A 12,873-nucleotide genomic window follows, 5' to 3' on the forward strand; every position below is an offset into this window, starting at 1 on the left:
ATTTGACAAGTCTCCGTTGAAGGTTAGCAACTTCCCAATCACCACCGTTGCGCTTGTAGATTTCCATTACACCTATAGTCTTACCCATCAAGTGTTTAAGACCCCATACTGAGTTAAAAGTTACTTCAACTCATCTCGAGATCCAATGGATACCATTCATCCTGGTCTACATCCTCCATTGCCTTTGATAAGAAAAAATCGTTCAACTACCATATGCTACCATGAGCAAAGTAGTTTCTGTGAAACCCAATGATTATGCGAACGTGTGGTTTAGCACCTCCACTGCATCAGGTATCCTCAACTTTTGAGTGGAACGACCTATTAGATGAATTACATCAACAACTTTGTGATGAAGCAGACTTTCAAACCTTTTGAAGTTTCAGGGTAGTTCTTGGAAAGATTCACTAACACGACTTTATTGTTGACTGTATCCCTAATATGGACATCCTAAGGAAAGTATTGGTTATGGGAAACAAACCCTTGTTTCAGGACGGATCATAAAATACCCATCATGTACTATGGTTCCAACTTCTTGGGATTTTCTTCAAGCACATGTGCAGGACAACCCCAAATGCGGAAGTGACGTAAACTAGTTTTATGTCCGTTCCACAACTCCAGAGGTGTTCTTACAACACTCTTGGAGGGAACATAGTTGAGTATGTATACCGCAGTCTCCACTGTGAAACCCCAAAACGAGTCCATTAAGGAAGCGTAACTCATCATCGAATGAAACATGTCCAACAAGGTTCTATTTCTCCTCTCCGCTACACCATTTTGCTGAGGTGTACTCGGTGCTGAGAGTTGGGAAACGGTTCCATGGTCTATCAAATAGTCCTGGAATGTCGAGTCCAAAAACTCTCCACCTCGATCCGATTGAAATGTTTTAATCCATTTATCCAATGGGTTTTCAACTTCAGCCTTGAACTCTTTGAACTTTTCAAAGGATTCAGACTTCCGTTGTATAAGATAAACATACCCATACCTAGAGTAATCATCAATAAAACTGATAAAATACTCATAGCAACCTCGAGCTCGCACATTCATAGGACCACAAAGGTCAGAATGTACTAACTCAAGAGGCTCTTTGACTCGATAACTTTTTCTAGTAAAAGGTCGTTTAGTCATCTTACCCTCGAGCCAAGATTCACACACTGGTAAAGAATTTTATTTTAACTCACTTAGAAGTTCATTCTTCACCAATCTTTCAATCCTATTGTGATTGATGTGCCCTAATAGAAGGTTCCAAAGTTAGGCATTTTATTTTGGAGAAATACGTTGATGTTTAGTTAGAGTTACGATAATTTTAAATAATTATGTGTTATGGAGGGAACTAATGGCTAACGGCTTTAGCACATACAAGTTATTTTCCAAATGGCTGTACAAATATTAGCACCATCTTTATGAATAAATGCTTTGTCCACATTAAATGAAATAGTGTATTTACATTGTAATAAGCACTTTACAGAAATAAGGTTTCTCTTAAGTTCAAGAACAATATATACGTCATTCAAAATTAGAAACTTATTCTATAAAGACAATTGGATCCCTCCCACTGCCACAGCTGAAATGACATGCCCGGTGCCTACTCGCATCGTCATCTCACCAACCTCCAGCTGTTGCCAGGATCTAATCCCCTGAAAAGAAGAACAAACATGATTAGTGACGCCCGAATCAATTATCCAGGCAGAATCATCATTCTTCACTAAACAAGTTTCAAGTACAAGTAAATCATATTTACCTTTATCGGCCTTCGCCTTAGCCTTAGCGGCCTTCTTTTCATTTAGCTAACAAGGACAGTTCCTCTTCTAGTGTCCATCCTGGTTGCAGTCGAAACATGTTCTCTTTTCAACAAGCGATAGACGCCTTCTTGAGGGGATAGGTGGCAGGTTAGCAGGGTTCTTCCATTTTCCTGTACCACTCTTCTTCTTCTTCCCCTTTGTAGAGTTAGAAGTAGAAGATGCATACTTCATTCTTGAAGTCGAACCTCTATGGAACGTCCTGGAGGATGAAGTAACATTTGCCTCAGCCTTCTTCCTCTCCTTACTATTCAGTAAAGATTGGTAGGCCTGCAACTCGTTGAGGAGAGTTGTAAGGTTGTATTTCACTTTGGTAAGAATCACATTACTAACAAAGTGCAGGAAGCTCTCTGGCAAATAATGCAGGATTATGCTAACGTGGCTGCCCTCATCGATGGTAGATCCATTCAACTTCGCCACATTGAAGTGGACCATCATGTTAAGTACATGTTCACGAACAAAGGTGCCTTCTTCCATTTTGAAGTTGAATATATACTTAAGAGTCTCGTGCATAAACTGTTTAGATGGTTGTCCAAACATTCCCCATAGGGACTCCATGATCTCACGCTGATACCATGGGCTCATGCTTCTTGGCCAAGTCTTCAGAAAGACTTGCCAAGATATAGGCTCGGGCCTTCTTATTCGCTTGTGTCCATTGTTCGTATGCCTTTTGAACTTTCGAGCGGCACTGGGAGCTGGAATAGGAGGACAAGACCTCCATAAAAGCAAAACATGAGATTTCTTCGTATAATCAGATTTGTCGTGATCATGTTTTTCATGTTGAAAAGTTATCGCCAGTTAATTTCCAGCACTTAAGTAATGCTAAAGTTTGGTTGTGGCCATTTTTTCAAAAGATTTTTGCTGAAAACGAACAAAACTTTTATATAGATTTTTCTAACAGATTTTAACCAATTAATTTTGCAAAACAGTTTCAGTACCTAAGTGAAAAGACTTCTATTTTGCAATGATGCCTAACGAGCAGGACAAATGTTTACCGGTGAGTTGATCAGTGCCCCTTCAATCTGGGATGAAGATTATCAACCATTAAGGTAGAACCAACATCTTGGAACTAGACCTAACAACTACCATTTATTTGGTCGCAAGAACTGTTAACCTTTAAACAATTCCACGTAAGTGTGAATCCTCATTTTCGGTGCCAAGAGCCTGGCCTAATTGAGCCCACCGTAGGAAGAAGCAGATTAGGACAAGAGAATAAGTAACCTTATCCTCTTACAGGAGACCAAATAAAGAAACACGCAAAACTGCCACCCTATAGAGGGACATTCCCAGGGTGCCTCGAGGCGACACGCAGAAATTATTCAATCCAACGAGGGTGATCGAGGGATATGGCTTGCCGCACTTCCCGCTCCCACTTACTATGAACACTCTTTCGCATCCAACCTTGATATTGACCTAACCCAACACCATCCTTTAAAGGGGACAATCCTAGGGTGCCACGAGGTTGAGGGTAGATCTCAGAATGGACTATTTATAGAAGAAACTAGAGATTTCCACGGGCGGGCCGGGGAGCGCATTCCCCATCCCCAATCCCCACCCCCATTCATTCCCCATCCCTGTGGAATTCTCCATGGGATCGGGGGATTCCCCGCGGCGGAATTTGCCAGGGATCGGGTTCCTTGCGGGGAATTTTTCTCCGTTACTTTTTTTTGTAAAATTAATTTAAATCAACTAATGTGAATAACTTTATCCTAATTATCTAAGCTACAAATGCTAGTAGGGTGTGAAGATTTTTTATTATGGTTAGTTTTATAAATGAAAAAATTTGAATTTAAAGTTATAAATTACTCAATTTTGGCCTAAAAAAAGCTAAACTAAATTTTTTTTTTAGTAGAAAGAAATAAATATAAATCAAATTATTCACAATATATAATCCTGAATTTAAACATTCAATTTAAACATATTTCATTATATTTCCAATAAAATAATCAAATTTTGAAAATTTAAATGTAATATTTATATAATAATAAATAATAATATAACATTTAAAGGATAACTTATACTAAATATATATGTAAAGCTAATCAGGGCAGGGATGGGGAACGGGGCGGGGGGGCGGGGCGGGGATGGGGTGGGGAATACATTCCCCGTCCCCGTCCCCGTTTAGCTTACGTGAGAATTTTTTTCCCTACTCCCTCCCCCATTCCCCGCCTAATCGGGGAATCCCCGACCCGTTCAAGGCGAGGGACCCACGGGGCCCCGTCCCCGTGGGGAAATTAGACATATCTAGGAGAAATGTGAAAGGTTTAAGTGAAGCATCATATGTCCCAATTACCTCTCACTAAATGTTTTACCTAAGAGTTCGTTAACTTAGACAATCCGGCTACTGATTTTAGTCTAAGTCATCTTTTTAAGTTTGCTCATAAACAACTTTTGTCTCTGAAATATGAACAAGTTCAAGTAGACACATTTAAACACTTTAATGGATTGTCCTTAACTTGCATGCATGCATCAAATCTATCTAATTCACTTTTCCAAATAGGTTCCCATTTAGGGGTGTTACATTTTCGTCAACTTAAATACCCAAGCCTAGACAGAAATTGCCTTAGACAAAAGGTCCCTTAAGATAGATTTGCTACACTTTAACCTTTTATTTGTCAATTTAATCCTATTAAACTTATGAAAAGATTAAAGCCTAAGGGTTGTTAATCATATTAGAACTGTGATCTTAGGTCTATGTCATCCAAGTTTTAAACATTTTAAAACCACGAATTAAACCTAAGTGAGTATGCATGTCTTTTTTATTGCTTTTAGTTCTAATTTCTCTTTAACCATTAAAAGAAATAACTAAAAACACATTGCACACAACTAGGTGTTTATAACGCTTATAAAGAAACCTATGTATCATGTTTCATGCAATGTCCGGTCATTACTATAAATAACTTTTATATATGCATAATAACCAAGCAAACATGCTTTCCATACACTATAACAATTATAATATAAAGATGATGCATGTCATTGCTTTTATGCATTCATAAATATAACTCTTATATTATATGATGCATGAGCATGCTCTTACATATTAAATCATGCTTCTCTAAATATAACATTTACAATAAAGAGATGATGCATGACCAATGCATAACCTAAGGTGGGATTTACTATATGTGCATACCATATGACATATAAAAAACCATACATCTCATGTAAAAAACCAAGGATTAATGGACCGGGATGAACCTTTATAAAAATCGGAATGAAATAACTCTTATCTATTACATTTTCCTTCGAGAAAATCGGTTCACAGGCAAACCAGGTCTTGAACTGCAAGGAAAAACTCCATCGTTTAGTAAACGTCGCAGTTAAACAATCGCTTAGCGCACACTAGACGATAGTGCAAAAAGCTAAACAATCGCTTAGACAACAATGAGGCTGCGAAGCCTGATCGTCTAGGCGATCGCTTAATAGGGTGAAAGGTAAATGATTTACTGTGCGTTACTCCATGATCGTTTAGTCAGTTTCTAAGCGATGAAACTTGCTGAGCTAAACGATCGTCTAGTGCACGCATGCGTTAAACGATACCCGAGCATCCGATACTCAAAATCGCTTACCCCATCGTCTACACGACCCGATCAACCCTCGATCGTTTTCTTCCTCGAAGAACAATAACCCTTGCTCCAAACTTCTTCACGAACGACTCAAGACTCAAACTGACTTTAAATTACAGACTTGATACAATTAATTATGCCAAAAAACGCAAGGGCCTTTACAATTAACCAAAAATGTAAAAGAATTAATCAAACCGAGGTTACATCCCAAAAAACTTCATTAATCCGCACATCCACAAACAATTTAACAATTAAATAGAGAGCAGATATGCACCTACCGTGAATGTATATACAATTTGTTTTATCAATGAAATTTGAATATCAGAACCTAACTCTAATACCAATTGAAGGAACTCTTAAACAAGAGTATCCATGAGCGTGTTTGGATCTTTCCTATTTCATTATGACCGAATTACCACACATACATTCTAACAAACATCTATGCATTTTAACATTGATTATAGGCATGCTTTGACAAATAAAATACAATAGATTGAGTAAACGTACCAGTTGAAGACTATCTTCATTTGAACTCAATCCAGCGGAAGCGACTCCTCTACAGTCCAAAATCACCCAGCAACCAGTCGCCTAACAGCACGATCGTCTACACGAACGACAGTGCACGAACAAACACGACTGGCGACGACACCACCACTTGAAGCCCTTGATATTCTCGGAGTGAGAATCCAAAAAGGTACACGATTGTGTAGGTTTTACTAAACGATCGTCTAGCAATTAGTAAGCGATCATTTAAAAAAGCTCGGCGCGCTAAGGATCGTTTAAAGAAGGTGAGCGATCGTTTAGAGAACGCATGCGATCGTTTAGTACGTGGGTTTGCGATATTTTAGGTGATAGGCACTATCGTATAGGCTCTCAACTAAGCGATCGTGAAGTTTCCCCATTGTGAACGATTTTTTCAAACTCTTCACAAAATGAAAAAAATTCTCATTTTATTCTACAGTTACAATAATCGAAATTGATCTTCCCATCATCGCACGATTCAAGAGAAATTTTTGGTCAATTATCACATAACCGACCAATTAATTAATAAATGAATATAATCATATTATATTCTTAACTTATAGTTTGATATCATATATCTACTATAGTAATTTTTCCTCTACTTGATATAAATCATATTTATATCTAATTTCCTCCAAAATAATGTATCTCATACATTTAGTCAATTATATCATATATAATTAACAAGTTCAATTATATCATATATAATCGAACTTCCTCTTGTCAATTTGAACATTTCAAACTAACCCAAAAACTGATTCTCGACTTTATCCAAGCTACCGAGGGGGCCTTATGGACCCGTGGTTTGAAGCTCCAATGGTACGTGAATAGCTGACTAAACTCTTTAGTCACGAGATCCACCATCCGTTAACTGCCAAGCATTTCAATAAAGACCAACAGTTGAACTCTTCTTACCACAGATATATTTATTTGTCCATCGGATATAACCAATCATGAGTATGATGACCCTTCACAGATGCTCGTAAGTACAATTGGGCCAATTTATCATTTTGTCCCTGTATTTACATCTTATTCCTTAAGTACCACTGATTTCTCTAATGAACAATACAACATAGTCCAACACTTATCGGGCCAAGAGAAGGTGTGTGGCACCACATCGTTTAATTCCTGGAATCAGCTCTTAAGGGAGCTATCTATCTACTTGCCCCTACTTCGGAGAAGGAATGAATTCCATCTTGTGTAGCTGAGTTCCCAGCTCTCAGATCAGATGAATCCTCAAAATGGTAGGTTTGAGTCGGCGACTTGGCCACTCACACCCATACAAATCAAAGAACCGCCCTCAATGGTAGGAGTTCCCAACTTACTCAGGATTGAGGTCATGTTACCTGTGGTCATCCTAGTGAAGTGAAGGCTCTGTCATGAACGGTGTTATACAACGAGACCTTAACACTTCTTGGTCAGGTCTTATACAAACTCTTTGTATAGGACACCCCCGCTTGCATGTCCCTTACACGAATGATCAGGATCAGATCATTTGTGACAAGTCACAACACTTGTGACCATTCCACAAAGCGGGCCGCATCCGTAGCGTTACTAGGATAAGGTTTCCCTCCTATATCCATATACTACAGACCATTTTGGTTATCACTTAAGGCATGATTAGCTTATATGTCACCACATACATGCTTAAGTTACATACAGATAACTAGGGATTTTAGGTTTATTGGTTTGTGGTAAAGCAAATAAAACAAACAATTGAGCAAAATCAAGAAGCGAAGTAAAATATCTTATATCATACATCACAAGCATTCGTACAAACTATAGGACACGAGATTTTATGGCATCAACCCCAACATACGAGTGGCCAGATCGCCGACTCAAACCTCTCACTTTGGGGATTCATCTGATTTGGTAGCTAGGAATTCAACTATACAAGATGGAATTCACTTCTTTCCTGAAGTAGGGGTAAGAAGATAGATTTCTCCCTTAAGGGTTAATTCTGGGGCTTGAACAATGTGGCGCCACACACCTTCTCATGGCCCGAGAGATGTCCACACATAGTAGGACTATGTTGTATTGTTCATTAGAGGGATTAGTTGTACTTAAGGAGTTAGATGTAATTATAGGGGTAAAACGGTAAATTGGCTCAACTGTACTTACGAGCATCTGTGAAGGGTTATCGTACTGTTGACTGGTTATATCTGATGGATATAGAAATATATTTGTGGTGAAAAGAGTGCAGCTGTCGGTCTTTATTGGAATGCCTGAAAATTAACGGATGGTGGATCTCGTGGCTAAAGAATTTAGTCAGCTATTCACATACTGTTGGAGTTTAAAGCCACAGGTCCATAAGGTCCTCTTGGTAGCTCAATGGATTCAAGTTGAGAATCATTTTTTGGGTCAGTTTGTAGTGTTCAAATTGACAAGAGGGAGTTTGATTATATATGATATGATTAAATTGATCAATTATATATGATATAGTTGACATAATGTATGAGATACATTAATTGGAGGAAAAGGATATAAATATGATTTATATCTAGTGGAGGTGAAAATGACTATGGTTTATATGTTGCATATGATGTGATATTAAAACTATAGGTTATAAATATAATATGATTATATTTATTTATAATTAAACAATTATGAGATAATTGTTGGTGGTTTTTTCTCTATAACTATATGTGATAGTGGGAGGTTGCATTCAGTTTTCATAACTGAAGGATAAAATGAAAATAGTTTTCATTTTTTAAGGAGATCAGATAATTGTTTCAAGATTTGTACACTGCCCATCGTCTAGCTAACGAGAGCATACACGATAGCTCAAGTTTTACTAAACAATTGTGTACACGTGCAGTCGACCTAAACGATTGTATAGTTTTTTCTTAATGATCGCACGCAAAAGCGAGTTTTCCTAATGATCATCTAAATGATCAATCCTGATTTACTAAACGATCGTGCACCTGTTTCTTAACGACCAAGCACCTGTCTATATGATAGACTCTAAATCTTTCCCACTTGCTTGGTCGTTGTAAATGATCGTAGTTTCCTCCTTCTCTCTACCAAATCCAACAGAGCCTATACCTCCTGGATTCTCACTCCGAGAATATCATGTTTATTGAATGGTAGTGTCCTCCTTACTGCTTGTTCGTGTAGAAGACTGTGTGATGGTGAGCGACAGCGAGAGTTTCTGATATTGACTAGAGCGACAGATCAAGGGAAGGAAAGTTCTTTAAAGGTAAGTCTCTTGTCCTTTGTTATTTACCTATTAAAAGCATGTCATAGTTTGTTAGTAGATGCATAACTTGTTATATGTTTGTGAATACGGTATTTCTGTCACAATGAATTTTGAACGATCTTGCTTCCACTCATAAGCATGTGTGATAGAGAGGCTGAAAAAGGGAGAGCATGAGATTTTCCATATTTATACGCTTCACAAAAGTTTTAACTTCGTTGACTTTCACTGGAAGTTTACATTTCTTAGCTACATCATTCATAACTTGTAAAGAGAGGTGTCCAAGTCGTCTATTCAAAATTTCCTTGGACATACAACATTAACACTAATACGTTGAACAACAGTAGAACAAGCCATTACTTTTACCATCCGACCTCAAGCAAGGATCGACAGCCTGAGACACTGCCAGTGGCTCTCATTGACTTTAATCTGTATAGTCCATCATTGAGTTCCCCATTTAGCACCACCTTGCCTGTATAGGTATCCTTAACAAGACAACAGTTATCATGAAATTCAACATACATTTTGTTATCTTGTGCTAGTTTAGAAACTTTAATAAGATTTTTAGCTATTTTAGGAACACATAACACATTTTCCAGATTTATCAAACCATTTCGTGTAACTAAGGAGCATGAACCAATATGAGAGATAGGAAGAGCACAGTCGTTACCTACAGTAACTTTTTCAGTACCTCCATATCCAGATGAGTATGTCATATTGTTTAGGTCCCCAATCACATGATTTGAAGCTCCACTATCTACATGCCATCCAAGATCAGCAACTGACTCGGAAGTGGCCACAAATGGATTGTTTGTTTTAGCTTCCATGAGAGCTTGATTTGTAGGCTGATGTTGACCATCAAAAGTTTGCTTAGGATTCTGATTTCGACTGTTTTGTGCTCCATTTTGACTTGGAGAGAAACATTTGTTCAACAATATGTAGCAAGTAAGGGTAGTATGCCTTTGTTTAAAGCACACTTGGCAGGTAGGTCTGTTATTACTACCATTCCAGCGACCCCTACCTCGACCACGTCTATTTCCTCTCTATTCATTGTTTAGAAATGGAGGACGAGAATTAGTAGTACTTTGTTGCTTGTTTCCACTAAAATTGGATCCATGACTAGTTGTAAGATTAATAGAAGAAGAGGTGCTGCCAAGGGAGATCGATTTGCTGGTATGCAGCAACTCAAGATGTTTATCAAAGTTCAGTAGTTTAGAGTGTATATCAGACCATTTTGTATCAACTCTTCCTTGGATTGTGACCACAATGGGGTTGTATTATTCATCCAGTCCTATCAAAACCTGTGACACTAATGATCAAAGTGAAGCAGGGTTTCCAGCAAGCTCTTGAAGGAACTCTTATCAAAGAGTAGCTCTGAGCGGAAGCGAGATCGTTCCAAACTCATTGCGACAAAATTACCACATTCATAATCAAACAGACTAGATATGCATTTAACGACAAATTACAAATATGCTTTGAACTTTAACAACAACAAGAAAACAAGAAACATACCAGTTGAAGAACCCTTCTTCATAAAAAACTCGTTCTCGTCCAAGGACCGCTCCTCTCGCTCTTGCTGAGAATGTCAAAGCTATCGTCCACCAAATCGTCTACCCACAAACGAACTTCTCACGAACTTGGCAGCAAGAATGACACCACCACTTGGAACCCTCAATATTCTCAGAGTGAGAATCCAGAAGATGTGGGCTCTGTTGGATTTGGTAGAGGTTAGGAGGAATAGACAATCGTATACCACGACCAAGCAAGTGGGAGAAGTCGGGTGTCTATCATATAGACAATGCTTGATCGTTTAGGAAGAGGTACATGATCGTTTAGTAAAAGGGGCAAGATCGGATAGACGATCGTTTAGTAAGACACTCGGGCGCACGATTGTTGAGAAAGAGCTAGACGCTCATTTAGCAAATCCTATGCGATCGTTTAGTAAACCACGCGCGTGTATACGATCGTTTAAAAACTTTGAGCTATCATGTAGACTCTCGGTTTGCTATGCGATAGGCAGTATACACTCGGTGAGCGAATGTCTGATATTTGCAAAATGAAAATAATTTTTATTTTATCCTTCAGTTACGAAAACTGGATGCAACCTCCCACTATCTCATTCGGTTACGGAGAAAAAGTCGGGCAACAATTATCCTATAATTGTTAAAATTAAATAAAGATAAATAATAAATATATCATATTATATTCATTAATCTAATGGTTTAATATCAGCATCAATATGCAACAATATGAACCATAGTTGTATTTCGCTCCACTAGATATAAATCATATTATATCCAAATTTTCTCCAATTAAATATATCTCATACATTAGAATTCAACTATATCATAATAAATATTGATCAGTATTTCTCAATCGAACATATATAATCGAACTCTCCTCTTGTCAATTGAACCTTCCAACATGACTCCAAAAACTGATTCTCAATTATCCTTCAGTACGAAAACTGGATGCAATCCTCCACTATCTCATTCGGTTTACGGAGAAAAGTCGGGCAACATTTCTTATCATATTGTTAATAATTATATAATAATATATAATCATATTATATTTCATTATTCTATGGTTTAATATCACATCAAATGCAACATATGAACTAGTCTTTTCTCCTCCACTAGATATAAATCATATTTATATCCATTTCTCCAATTAATATATCTCATACATTATGTCAACCATATCATATATAATTTGATCAAGTTCAATCATATGATATATAATCGAAACTCCTCTTGTCATATTTGAACACTTCAAACTGACCAAAAACTGATTCTCAAGTTAAATCAATTGAGCTACCAAGGGGACCTTATGAACCTATGGCTCGAAACTCTAACAGTACGCGAATAAGCTGACTAAACTCTTTAGCCACGAGATCCACATCCGTTAACTGCCAGGCATTCCACAAAATGATCGACAGCTACCCTCTTCTCAACACATATATATTTTTGTAATCCATTTATATAACCAATCAAACAGAAACGATATACCCTTCACAGATGCTCGTAATAGACAGCTGGGCCAATTACCGTTTTGCCCCTATAGTTTACATCTAACTCCTGTACGTACCACTGTCCCTTTATGAACAATACAATAATAGTCCTACTATGTGTGGACACTCTCCGAGCCATAAGAAATGTGTGGCACCACATCGTTCAAATGTCCCGGAATTAGCCCTTAAAGGGAGCAATTTATCTAGTTACCCCTGCTCTTCGGAAGGAGTGAAATTCCATCTTGTGTAGCTGATTCCCATCTCCAAATCAGACGATTCCCAAGTGGTAGTTTGAGTCAGCGATCTGACCATTCGCACCCATGCAAATCAAAGAGAAACCGTTAAAGGCAGGTGTTCCCAACTCACTCAGAATTGAGGTTCATGTTACCTATGGTCATCCTAGTGAAGTGAAGTATCTGTCATGAATGATGTTATATAATGAGACTATAACATTTCGTGGTCCGTCTTATACAAACTCCTCTGTAGAGACGCCCCTGCTCACATGTCTCCACATGAATGATCAGGATCAACCATCTGTAGTAAATCACAACACTTGTAACTATTCTACAAAGCGGGCCGCATTAGTAGCGTTACCAAGATAAGGTTTCCCTCCTATATATTCGTTATACTACAGACTATTTTGGTTATCACTTAAGATATTGATCTACTTGTATGTTCCATATACATGCTTAAGTTACAGACGACAACCAGGGACTCTTAGTTTATTAGTTTGTGGTTAAAGCAAGTTAAAACGTTCAAATGCTTCATAGACAAAAGTGA

Source organism: Benincasa hispida, chromosome 12 (assembly GCF_009727055.1).
Source record: "Benincasa hispida cultivar B227 chromosome 12, ASM972705v1, whole genome shotgun sequence".
NCBI classification, from domain to species: domain Eukaryota; kingdom Viridiplantae; phylum Streptophyta; class Magnoliopsida; order Cucurbitales; family Cucurbitaceae; genus Benincasa; species Benincasa hispida.